This window comes from Vicugna pacos, chromosome 22, assembly GCF_048564905.1.
Source record: "Vicugna pacos chromosome 22, VicPac4, whole genome shotgun sequence".
NCBI classification, from domain to species: Eukaryota; Metazoa; Chordata; class Mammalia; order Artiodactyla; family Camelidae; genus Vicugna; species Vicugna pacos.
This window is the reverse complement of record NC_133008.1, coordinates 10,970,365-10,983,870: the sequence shown is the minus strand read 5'-3', so window position 1 is coordinate 10,983,870 and position 13,506 is coordinate 10,970,365. Positions and strand designations below refer to the sequence as shown.

Genomic DNA, 13,506 nt, shown 5'->3' with positions numbered 1-13,506 from the left:
GAGAAAGAAAGAAAGGGAGAAAGAAAGAAACAAGAAAGGAAGAAAGAAATTTAAAAACAAAGAGGCAACTTTTTCACTTATCAGATTGGCAAAGATCGCAAAGTTTGATAATTACCCTACCTAAACACCCTTTTATGTTGTTGATTGAAAGTTAATTGGTAAACCTCCTTGGAACAATTTAGTACTATCAAAATTAAAAACGTTTAAGCCCTTTGAACAAGTATTTCCACTTCTAAGACTCTATTCTGTATGAGCACCTGTATGGAAAAAGAAGTATCTTTATTGCAATTAAAAAAATTTTTTTAAAGAATCAAAACATTAGAAAAAAAACCCGTAATATATCTGTCTTGGAGGACTGGTTAAAAAAATTATGTTCGCCGATGGAACAGAATACTAGCAGCCATGAGAAAGAGTTTGTTACATTATATGTATTCTTATGGATATATTTTGAGGCACATTAAGTATTAAATCCAGATGCAGAATTTGTATTTTAAATATGGGCATATGTACATATGTATGGTTCTATGGATTTTTTGAAGGATAAACAAAATGGTAATGAAACGGGGGAAGAATGAGGGGGGATGGTCAAGAATAAAAACGTGACATTTTTAGTACATTTTTAAGGACAATTTCCTCTTTTTTTAATTTTGTTTTGTTTTGTTGTTTACCACATGCATATATTGCCTTAAAAAGTTAAAAAAAAACACAATCAAGGCAAACTCCAAACAGTGAATCAAATTGTGCCTTTGTAGAAGGGAAGAGACATCTGGACTATAGAAACATCTAGAAACATCTGGGCCAGAATCACCTGGGGTACATGTTAAAAATGCACATTTATGGGCCCCACCCTTCAAGTTGGAGTTTGCAAATCAAAGGTGTATATAGCTTGAAACTTCCTCCTGTGCAGCCGGCCAATGAAATCTCCACTTTCCCAGAGGGAACTGGAGCTAAGTCATCAGTGGTAGGAAGACCGAGTAGGGTGGTCAGAGGAGCATCAGAGAGAGAGCAGTGGGGTGGCTTTTTGGTCCAGCACTATCCAGGGACAGGATGTCAATGGTCCCTGTTACCACTCAGCAAACTCATGTTTGCCCTCATGATTTCCCTTGACTTGTGCTTTGGTCCCGGGGCTAGACACTAGTTTTGGGGTCACTGGGAATGCAGCTCCGTTAAATTAACCAATGCCTTGGCTTGCTGCTTGAAGGTGCTGTGGGTCTGGGTGGCTGTGAGTAGGACAGTAGACGAGGCTGGCTGGAAGGTTTGGTAACCCCACCCAGGTCCTGCCCCCAGGCCAGCAGAGGAGTCTGGCAAGTCCTAGTTTCCCTGGCCCCCGGCCTTGGACCCACTGTCCATCTGTCTTCTTGAGGGCCTGCCTTCAAAACTCTCTGTGAAATAGCTCTGAATCCAAACCAGATCTGGAACCTGTCTGAATAAGGCCAAAGTGACTCTTCCCTGTCTTGCAGGGCAATACATGGAGGTATTTCATATCTGCTTCTCCCAGAGTACCCTCCCAGTCATTGGTCCCAGACTGCCAGCCCCATAGGGTTCCACAGAGGCTGCGAGGTCTGGGGCCTCTCATTCGCCTGCTTAGCCTCTGGGAGGCCCTGCTTTGACCCCTGGGAGGGCTCTCCCAGTGTGAAGCACGCCTGCCCGGGGCATCTGGCCTTCTCCGGACAGCGCAGTGGGCCATCTCGTCTTTGCTCCAAGCAGGATAGCGGGATAGCATGCTACTCTGGGGAGTAGGGATAAACCAGCCAGGAAAACCTCCTGTGGCCTTGTGTGGAGCTCTCTGTGGCTGGCCTCCAGTCCTCGAGGAGATGACAGCCACCCACACCACACATAAACACCGGAAAAGTTCTAGGTCCTCATTTATGTTGATGTCTGAAACATATGACCCAAAAACAAAAGAAACAAATCTGGACATTAAAGATGTTTCCTCTTTCAAACTATTTTCTGGGCTTGGACAATGCATGCTTTTTAAAAATCCCTACAAGGGAGTATATAAGCATCTTCTGTTCTTTTTTTTTTTTTAATTGAACTACAGTCAGTTACACTGTGTCAGTTTCTGGTGTACAGCACAATGTCCCAGTCATGCATATACATACATATATTCGTTTTCATATTAGCATCTCTGTCTTGCTTTTGTTGGTTTCCTTAACAATTGTTTTATATTCACATCACTGAATACCCTACTTACATATTTTGAGTAAGTAATACACCATAAAAACAAAACGACAAAATGCCAAAATAAACACATGAAAAGAGACATACAATGTAAAGCATCCCAGGACTCTCCCCCCGCCACCCAGTTTCGTTAAACACAAAGTTGTATCTGGGTTTATTTATTTTTAAAATCAACTTTATCGAGGCATAATGTATCTACAACAAAACACAATCGATGAGTCCTGACACATGAATAAACCTGTGTAAGGACCACCACAATCAAGATACAAAAACATTTGCGTCACCACAAATGGTTTCCTTCTGCTCCTTCCCAGTTAATTCTTACCCCAATCCAGGCAGTCACCGGCTTTAAAAAAAAAAAGTACCCTTCTGGAGACATTTCCTGCAAATGTAAGCAAACAAATACATTGTTTTTTAATTTTTGTTTTTGTCTTTTTCTGAGAGCAACTACCTTTCCCGATTCCTTTGCATTTTTGCACTTGACAGTTTTTGTTACCAGTATCTTTGTGTAAGTCACTTTCTCATGCTTTGGGGGGGCATGTTTCTAAAACGGAATTTATCCTGTGTGCATAGATATGATCCGGTTTCAAACTCGTGTTAAGGTTTGCCAGATCGGAGCGCATCGCTTTCAAACTTCCGTTGTCGTTCCGTGTTAATTTCATGCTTTCTCCTCTCTATTCCCCCTGGTTCTCCACCCCTCCCCTCACTGCTGCAAACCGTTCCAGCGAAAACAGCGCGGAGAGGCGGAGGGAACCAAGACACTGCAGCCAGTCCCCCAGGATCCCGTCGCTCGCGTTCACAGCTGGAAAAGTCAGGTGACATTCGAGTCCTATGGACAACGATTCGGAATCCGATGAAGAGGAAAATGGATTTTCCAGGGCCGGTGTACACCTGCCCGGTGAGTGTACAGCTCGGGAGCCACGGCTTTGGAAAAACCTTTGGAGTGAGTGCGAAGCTTTGGGAGAAGCCCAGCTGGGCGAGCGGACGTGTGATTTTGCCCAAAGCGCGGGGTGCTCGCGGAGTCAGCAGTGTTGCGGCTTGGTCCTCGGCACTGGCCTCCGGGAGAGATCTTAGAGTCTTGCCCAGATCTGTGCAGCCTCCTGGGCTCAGGCTGGCACCGCGGCTCCCAGAGCTTCCACTCCCGGATTTCTGCGGCCTGGTCAGTGTTGCATTTAAGCTGGAAATGGGCGATCGAACCTTCCTAGGCCCGCCACCTTTGCTTTTTCAGCATCTTTCTTCCTGTCTTATCTTCCAACCTGCTCTGTGCACAAGCCGCGAAGTTTGCACAGCCGGGAGAAGCACCTTGTGAATGCCTAGCTTGCAGATTTCTGCACAGAAAAATAATTCGATTCCGTGCAGTTAGGTTCTCTCGGTATTTTTTGAGAATCTCCCCCGGGGGCATGGCGTAGGGGACCCGGAGGCCAAAGAGCTTCGGGATTCCGGAGCTAACTCAGTGTCAGCAGCAGGATAGCGGTGATGGCGTTCTGCGCTGCCCACAGACTGGCGAGGTGCGGGGAATTCAAGACGGGAAATGAGCGCACTATAAAGGGCCGTTGACGCGTCCCCACATTTAAGTGTACACATGACAGTTGCAGACATTCAGGCACTTTAAAGGAGCACAGTGGAGTGTTTACTTTTGAGACGTGTGTCTTTGGAATACGTTCACAGCGGGTGCGCTTTAAATATGCTGAGGGGCTCGGGTACACATACGCGTCCTTTAAGTGCATAGTCACTGTCTTTGTGCGTGTTTTAAATTCACAAAGTCAGAAAATAAAATTTCAGAGGGTGCAGCAGATCATCCTGTGAAGTACCCCTCGGTCCCGTCTCGGCTCCTGCCCTCCAGAGCGGCTCTTGGCACTCTGCGGGGTAAGTGTGTCCCTGCCGTCCCTGCGCCCTAATTGGGCGTCGCCTGCGCCGAGCCTCCGTTGTGTGTGTTGAGGGCTGTGGCCTTGTATCTCTAGGTAGGGAACATCTTTTGTCTCCCGGCAAGAAGCTTTCCTCCGGGAAAGATAAAGTAATCGATAGGGTCTTTTAAATAGCTCCGCGTTTCCTGTCGGGAGAGGAGTATCAGCGCGCGCACCGCCAAATCTGCTCTGGTATGTCACCTTATCTCCCGTCCCCGCTGTTGTCCCCAAACGCCGCCTGTCAAGGGAGACGCCACCCGCATTAGGACCCAGACTGGGGCCCTTCCGCTCGGGGTCACGCGCAGCGCCCTCGGCTAGGCCCAGACGCCCCTTCGGGGATCCGGGAGGGTGGGGCGAAGAGGGGGGGCCGGGACGAAGGTGCGGGGGCTTCGAACTCCCACTCAGGCGCGGGAGGGAACTAACAGGCTGAAAGCGACCCGCCTCGCGGGAGACTTGGGGTGCATAGCACTCGCGGGGGAGGGCGCGGTCTCTTTTTTCTTTTTCTCTAACCACGAAAATAGCTGCTGAGAGCTAGGCTTTGGTGACTCTGTGGGCAACCTTGTTTGCCCGCGTCTGGAGGAAAATCGGCTTTGTTATTTGGGGAGGGCCTCCTGGGCTTCAGGAAGCGCCAACCCGGCGCCAGGGTACCTTTCGCGCTCCGGTAGTGTGAGGTTTCCCGGGTCTCCAGGCGGCTTGTGCGGGGGAGAGGAGCGAACTCCCAAGGGCTGAGGGTCGGTGGGACGTCCGGCTGCCGGCTGCCGTCCTCGCCTCTGGCGGCTTCACCTCCCCAGCCTGCAGCGAGCTGGAGTCGGAGTTGACTGCAGCCGGGCCTAAGGACAGGGCGCAGAGGAACGACGTAACCCTGGCTGGTCTTCCAGCCTTCGCAAAGGCCCTGGGGCCGGCCTCGGCTTTCTCTTCCGGTCTGAACCCTTCGCAGAGAACTGCAGGCCAGGCCCTGCACTGAAGTGTTTTTAGATGTGGCGACCTGCCGGGAGGCCCTGGGCCAGCTTCCATGTCTAAGCACAGCCACCAGCATCTCCTCATCTTCCTCTTTCTATATTAAAGTCGGTTGTATCTGGCTTTTTTTTTTTAAAGAAAAATAATCCAATAGCAATAATAAAAACTTTTCAGTCTCCTCCTCCCTCTACCCCGTAAGCCTGCACACACCCACCAAACATCCAGGTATGGTGGGATTCAGCCTCCCTTTATTTCCAGCCTCACAATTCCCTACAGCGTTCCTTTCTCCTGGAAAGCTGGAGGGGGAAAATCATTTCTTGGCTTTAATACAGACTTGCTCCCTTCCAGCTTGCCCGGGATCATCCGGATTACCCTAACTGCTGAGAGAGGACCACCCACCAAAAACATCCAGGGGGAAGCGCAGGCATTGGGAAAATTTGGATTCTCGTTTATCAGGGTTTATTTATCCAGATAGATAGAAATTATTGTGGGCAAATTAAGTAGAGGAAAACATCACCTTTCTCCCTCATGGAGAGGAGGAGGCATTTCTGAAGCTTCTTGAAAGCCTTGGTCTAAGTCTTGTTACTCCCTGTGGACCTTTCCGTTTTATTTCATTTGTCATTTAAAAAAATACCGAAATTGATTACTAGCAAATTGGTCGGTGGAAGTGGAGGGGAGATTCTAGCTGTGCTTTCTTGCCAGGTTAGTACCATATGCTAGGTTGACACTAGCATAATGTGAACTAGACACTGCCATGGTGTCTGCCAGCCAATGGTCCAGTGCCCTCCATCTCCTGGCCATTTCGGTTACACTGGGGACCTAGCTAATCAGCCCAGGGTCACCTGGAGATGGCCCTCCTGCATGGGGAGGGCTGCTTCCCCCACTCCTCCAGGCCAAGGGCCCTCATAGAAAGCTGTTCTGAATGAACACTTCGTTAGAAGGAATCCAGGGTTCGTTGTTCTCTTTTCTTCTAATTGTGTGGGGTGGGGGATGGGGACATTGGGACATTCAGAATTAAGAGTGGTCAGAACAGCCAAGCGTGGACCCTCAGGACACTGCCCTCTCCTTAGATGTGGCCATCATCTTCTAGAAGGTCTGGGCACTTCTTTCTATTTTTAATTAAAAAAGTTGTTTTTTAATTGAAGTGTAGTTGATTTCCAACGTTAATTTCAGGTGTATGGCAAAGTGATTCAGTTATACATATACATATATGTGTATTCTTTTCAGATTCTTTTCCATTATATGTTATTACAGGAAACTGAATATAGTTCCCTGTGTTATACAGCAGGTCTTTGTTGTTTATCTGTTTTATATATCGTAATGTGTATCTGTTAATCCCAAACTCCTAATGTATCCATTGCTCCCATCCCCTTTGGTAACTGTAAGTATGTTTTCTATGACTGTGAATCTCTTCTGTTTCATAAATAAGTTCATTTGTATTATTTTTTTAGATTCCACTTTTAAGTGATATCATATAATATTTGTCTTTCTCTGTCTGACTTACTTCACTTAGTATCATAATCTTTAGGTCCATCCATGTTGCTGCAAATGGCATTATTTCATTCTTTTTTAGACCCATTATCTCTTGGTGCACTTTTTAGGTGGTTTTCAGTTTTTGACTGTTATGAATAGTGAAGGCTGCTATGGACACCCTAGTATGTGCCTTTTTTTTAATATATGTACACATTTCTGTTGGGTATATATCTAGGAGTCGAATTGCTGGGCCACAGAATGTTCATAAATTAAGCTTTAGTAGATTAACTCAACAGTTTTCCAATTTACAGTTGTACCAGTTTCTATTCATGCTGGCAGTGTTTGAGAATTCCCGCCACTCCATCTCCTTGTCAACACTTGGTATTATCAGTTTTTCATTTTAAGCCATTCTGGTGGGAGTGTAGGGCTATCTCAGCGTGGTTTTCTTTTGCTTTTCCCTACTGACTAACGAAACTGAGCAACTTTTCGAATGCTTATTGGCTTTTTCAATGTCCTCTTTTGTGAAGTGCCTGTTTAAGTCTTTTGTCTTTTTCTTATTGATCTGTGGGAGTTCCGCATATTTTTGGATGTGAGCCCTTTGTTGGATGTATACTTACTGTGAATGTCGTCCCCCAGTTGGTGGTTTGCATTTTTACTCTCTTAATGCCATAGCATCCACTTTGGGCTCTGGCCTCGTGACATGCTTCTGACCTTGAGGTGGTAGCACTGCTGGTTTATATGTCTGGGGTATCTGTGGCTGAGTACCTTTTTGGGTTCTGGGCAACCCACCCCGCCATCCATAGTAAACTCCTTGAAGACATAACACCCTTTTGATTCTCCTTGTTTCCCTCATAGTTGCTAGAGCATTTTTTTTCTTCTAAGAATATTTTAGTCATCCATTAAATAGGAGAAACTCCAATAAAAAACCTTCGGATTGAAGGAGAGGGCTGAATTCACTATTATGTATCCTTTATTATACACTGTGGTGGATCAAATCTTTCCATAGCAATTTAAGTGGAATAATTTAAACTCCATGAGTTTTTCTTTTTTTTTTGTAAACTCATTAGTTTTTTAAAAATTAAAAAAAATTTTTTGAAGAGTGATTTATTTATTTAAGTTTATTTTGGAGGGGTAGGTAATTAGGTTTATTTATTTCTTTATTTTTAGAGGATTGAACCCAGGACTCTGGATCTCATGCATGCTGAGCTAAGCATGCACTTTACCACTTCCTCCTCACTATACCCTCCTCATTTACATGAGTTTTTAAAACACAGGTAGTGTAGCTGTAGAGATGTAGACGAGACATCCTATCCCCCTTTTAAAGTCCCAATCCCAGCCCCGCCTCTCCCAGACAGTCTTTCTTGATTGCTGCAGCTCAAGAAGAGCCGCTCTCCACTTGAAACATGAGTGACACATGAATATAATTTTATGCAGTCCTTCTGGAAAGCAATTTGAGAATTCTCATTTTATGGATCTTTGCAAATATATAAGGTGAAAACACCATACTATAATTATTTTAAGTTATTTTGGTTATTTTCAATGTTTATAATGCATCTGTATTTTTCTTTTTAAATTATATCACCTCTTTGCATTTTCTGACTATATATTGAGATCTTAGTTTTTTTTCTTATTGATTTTATGAACTCTTCATATGAGCTAGTGCCCCTTTATCATTTTATTGTATGCTACAAATTTTGACCATTTTCCCATTTGCTGTTCTAAAACCTTCATTTTTAATTGAGGGCACCTGATGATAGTATATAAAGAGATATACTGATGGGGTTCTGTTTCCCAGTTAGGGGCCAATGGCAGAATGAAGGCAGGGTGCATCAGGGCCCCAACCCACCGTAAACAGACAAAGGCAGTTCCTAGTCTGGCCTAGTAGAACCCGTAAGTAGCTGGTATTAGAGGCTGGTCAAACCTGGAGGGGGGCCTTCCTTAAAATTTCCATCCTGGGCCCCAGAGCCGGTGAAGATGGGATGGAGATTGAAGTATCACTGGCTGCGTCCAGGACAGAAGGAAACTGCTTGACAGTTCCGGATGAACCAGCTTTCCAGTCATTCCAGCTTCAAAGCCAGACCTGTGAGTGATGAAGGGTCCAGATGATTCCAGCACCCAGCTGGTCCAGTTTTCATAGCTGAGGCCCCAGACTTCGTATAGCAGAGGCAAGCCATCCCTGCTATGTCTTGTCCAAATTTCTACTCCATGGAATCAGCGAATATAATAAAATGGTTGTTTCCGTACCACTAAGTTTTGGGATGGTTTGTGATGCAGCTATAGGCAATCAGAACATCGTTCAAGCAAAATGATTCAGCACATGGACTGGTAGTAGCTATTTAATATACAGTGGCTTTTAGTAGTCTCATTGGTGACAGAGTTGTCCCAGAGTGGAGAACAGGAGGCTTTAACAGGGGAATAGAGCAGACGGGCCTGCTGTGGGAAAGTGGAGCCAGTATGATTTCAGGGCCTCTACCTGGACTGTATCTTCCTCCTGCCTCCAGAGCTCCAAACAGCAAATAGCCACAAAAGGAGGTGATTGGAGGGCCTTAGAATTTTCTCTTTTTGCACCCACCTCTCCTCTTTTAAAAAAATTCTAGAGTGGTGTTGGCAAGGGTTGTAGGCTGGAGTGAAGGAGCTTGGGGAATGTGGGAGAGTGGGGAGTAGAGGAGGTGTGAGAAATCATTTTGTTGCTTGAACGGCAAAACCATAATGGTGACTGTTAAAAATAATTGTGCAGAATTTAGTAACCCTCGTCTCTGGGCTCTGCTTTTCAGTTTGAGCGCCTGTCTCCCTATGCATCACCTTGTCTTTAGGCATTTGAGGGCAGAGAATACATTCTAGCACACTTCCAAGCAGGTTTTGGGTGTACAACGAATGCTTTCGGATTGATCATTTGAAACCCGCCAAGCAGTGACTGCACAGGGAGTCCATGCGCGTGCGCAGCGCCTCCTGCGCAGGAAGGGGATCTTTTTGCTGTTGTGATTCCCACATCCAGTGGGCTCTGATCAGGGTCACCGGCTTATGTCTCCCTCCCCGGGGGCTCAGGGGTGACAATTAAGGGACAGTACATCTGGGGGCTCAGAGCTGCAGAAGCGAAAGCCTCGGATGTAGCAAAGAGGGTAAAATTTTAAGCTGCCTCAGAAATAGCCTTTTGCTTTTCTCTGGAGATGGTGTCCCCGCCCGGGCAGCATCCTGGGCGGGGTCGGGGGAGGTGGGGTTCTAGGACAACCGAGCCTGGGCCCGTGTGCCGAATCTTTTCTGGGGTTTCCGTGGTGAGCGCCGCCCAGCCCTCCTTAGATCCAGGAGGCTTCTCCTCCCTCTGAAGAGAGGCGGACAGATGGGCACCGGCACCGGGAGGTTTTGCACAGCTGCGAGAACCTCTGGACAGCTGGTCCCCGCGCGCGGGCCACGCCCGGCTCCTTGGCTTCCTCCGCGCCCTGGTCTCTGCTGCGCCTCACCTTGACCTTCTGCCCTGGGGAGGCTGCCCCTCACAGGGATCCTCCTGCCCGTTCTTCATTCTGCTGGGCTGCCTTCGCTGCTGTTTGCTTTGCCTAGAGAGCCGAAAGAGAGGAAGGGAGACTGAAGGAGAAAAGAGACACTGGGAGAGAAGAGAGATGGAGATGGAGATGGGGGTGGGTGGCAGGGTAGAGAGAGAGAGAAAGAGAGGGAGAGAGAGAGAAACTTCAAGGGAAAGGAGTTTCCAAGTGTGAGGGATTGCACCCAACCTGGCCTTGGAGGGCTGTTAGGGTGAGGGGAGAAGGAACATTCCTCTCTCCCTCTCTCATCTACATGGAGACTGACAGCAGCCAGGTGTCAGGGAAGGAGAATGGGCGTCAGATTATTAAAGGACATTTAGCTTTGATGAAAAGATTCATCTGCTTGTTTAACGATCGTGAGAGGGCCTTTCTTGTAATCAGCTAAACGTGGCTGAGTGGGGGTGAAGTAGGCAGTAAATCATTTTGTGTCAGAGGGAATTACTCTGTGTGAAGCAGGGGCGATGAGCACCAGCAGAGGAGTCCAGTGGACAATCTGTTTCTCACTAGCTTTGCGAGCCCTCCAACCCCTTTCTTCAGGTGTGAAAATGGGGAGAGTAATGATACCAGCTTCTCGCGGTTGTGAAAATTACCTGTGAGTCCAAACGGGGAGGGTAAGTTTCTCCCTCCAGCCCCCTCATCTCTTAACCTTCCCAGCCTCCTGTCCTTTTTTTTTTTTTTGTAAAATAGGGAAAAATCATACCTGTCAATTTCTGGTTATTGAGCTTTTAGGACAAAGATGTTATGCACAGGCAGCAATAACTTTTCACTATTGAAACTGTGCCTTTGAAGTAATTTCCTCCCCTGACCCCACCCCCTTTTAAACAGTGATTTGCATCTTTGGTTTGTTTAAAAATAAGGAAGAAAAAAGTATGTAAAAAAACAACAAAAAACCCAAACAGATATAAGATCTCACCTTGAGGGAAAAAATCTTCCACCCAGATGTCCCAGCCTCATCTCGTGGAAGTAGAAAGAAGCACCTTTTGCATTCTCACAATAGGGCAGGCACTGGTCCAGCAGCCTGAGCTGTTCTCTGATTTGGAGAGTTGGAAGCAGTGCTAATTCTGGACAAGGCCGTCTTTACCAAGAGGTGGCCTATTTTTAAGTTTTGGGGTCTTTAAGCATCATTCAGTAAGTACTGTGAAGGAATATAATCTTCCTTCAGGGTGGGGCGGGGGAAATCGAAGTGAATTTCCTGTCTTCCACCAGTTTTTGGCGGTATGATTCTAGGTGGAATCAGATTCTAGCCAGGAATCGGCTGTAGAAAGTTGTCTGGGAGAGAATGATGTCTCTTTGCATCCTAGTTGGGCATAGGAGTCACCTGGAGTTCTTGTTTATTGCAGATTCTTGGGCCCCACCTCAGGAACTCCTATTTTGTGAGGCTCAAGAGTCTGCCTTTAATTAATCAATTAGCTAATTAATTAATTAAGTAGAAGTTCTGAGGATTGAACCCAGGACCTCATGCATGCTAAGCATGCACTCTACCACTGAGCTATACCCTCCCTTACAAGAGTCTGCCTTTTAAAACAAGCACCCCAGGCTATTTTGATGACACTGGTTTTCTAGTCTGCATTTTGAAAGAATTTCAATCTGAGTGTTTGAGAGCACTGTCCTATGTCCCCTGACGTGGCAGGCTTCTCAGGGTGATGTCGTGGCATTCTCTTTCTAGATGGAGAAGTCAGCAAGGCGACCCCCAGGAAGCTGGTTTCCAGCTGCTGGGCACCCTAATGCAGCCCCATGACCAGCAGACCTGGAGGGGGTCAAACTTAAAAAAAATATAAGCCAACACTCTGGCTGATGAATTGATTTTAATACCATGTTTCCTCATTGCTCATTCATAGATTTTGTTAGTTTCACATCTCATGTTCTGGCTCCTTACTTTTAAAAAATCTCACGGTCTTATTGTTTTACAAAATTATGTTAAGTAGTGAATATATTCTCATTGTAAAAATTTCAAAAGCCTGTGCAAATCACTCCATTTTCATAATCCCAATTCCCTCCCCAGAGATAGCATGCTATCTGGTGTGTGTCCTTCTAGCCCTGAGCTGTTGAATAACCACATGTGGCTATTAAGGCCTTGCAATGTGGCTTGTAAGAACTGAGACTGCTGGAAAAAGCACAATTTTGAGGACTTAGTACAAAATAAGTAAAATAAGATTAATAATCTTTTATATTGATTTAGATCATATCTTGGATGTACTGGGTTATATAAAATTAATTTCACTTGGTAAAAATATGGACCTAGAAAATTTTAAATTACATAGTGGCTCACATTATATTTCTATTAGACACTGTTCTAGACCTTTTGTATATCCACGTGCACAATGACAAAGAATAGATAACTGGGATCATTCATGTTGCATCGATCGACAGTTTGCTTTTTTCTCTTACCAAACTCCCTTGGAGATCTTTTCATAACAGTATCAGTATGAATACATACACCTTTTTCTTTTGAATTGATGCATAGTATTTCCATGTTGACAAGCCTTGATTTATTAAACCGTTTCCTACCCATGAGCATTTGGATTGTTTGGATAAGCATCTCTGCTCTTGGCTTTGGCTTTTTAAAATTTATTTTTTGAAATCTATTTTGTCTCTTTGGCTTTTTTTTTTTTTTTGTAAATCTCCACATCTCTTGGCTTGCAGGGCTACCTGCGGCTTTCCAGATTCTTACTGAAAAGCATAGGTGGCGACTGGGCCAGGGGAAAGGGACTGTATAGTTTGCTGTCCAAATAGGGACTTTTAAGAGTGAAAGGCAGCGATGGAAGTTACAACTTTGGGACAACAGGAGGAACAAACTGGGACTGTTCTGTGGTGAGTAGGACATATGGTCACCAAAGCCAGAGAAGGGGTCCCAGTGTGCATCTTTATAAGAAAAGGATGGGAAGCTCGTCTGAACCTTTGTTTCAAACAAATGCTTGACTCTAGTCTCCAATTCCACTCCTCCCTTCTGTCTGATAATGAGTGGGCACTGGGGCCATCTTCTGGGGCTGACAGTGGAGAAAGGATCAAAATCTCCAATGAGAAAGGCTCGGTGAATGGGGAGATCCCATTGCCTGGAAGTCCTGCCTCAAGGAAGCTCTTGGTACAAAGTAGATGGTGGACAAGTCGGCAGAAGGGTTTGGAGAGGCTGATTTTGTTCTTGACCATTCAGTGCTAACTCAGGGACAATCTGAGCCGCTGTGACCTCGAGGTGAAACAGCCCAGATCTTGTTACTGGTTCCTTCGGGAAACCTCCACTCTCTTCCCGCCCTCCTTTCTGTGACTAATTTCTGAAATCTCTGTAACCGAGAAGGCATTGGATGAGGTTTCCCACTCTGGGAGGGCTGTGGGTGCCAGACTGGGGTGGGGGTGGGGTGGGTGGGTGGTGCGATGGTGGGTGAGGGGTGAGACTCCTGTGCAGTCACATGGCATCCCCCAAGAGCAGAAGCGGAGGCCTCCGGGTTTGGTGGCAGCAG

General features: G+C 46.0%; 1 long non-coding RNA gene across 1 annotated transcript in view; it reads left to right on the top strand.

The window, feature by feature from the left end:
- LOC140688416 (uncharacterized) overlaps nucleotides 1–13,506 on the top strand; it is a 72,361-nt gene that overhangs the window by 12,662 nt on the left and 46,193 nt on the right. The window contains exon 2 of the long non-coding RNA XR_012063094.1: nucleotides 2,907–3,079. This is a non-coding gene — a long non-coding RNA (uncharacterized lncRNA). The remainder of the gene's footprint in view (nucleotides 1–2,906; nucleotides 3,080–13,506) is intronic.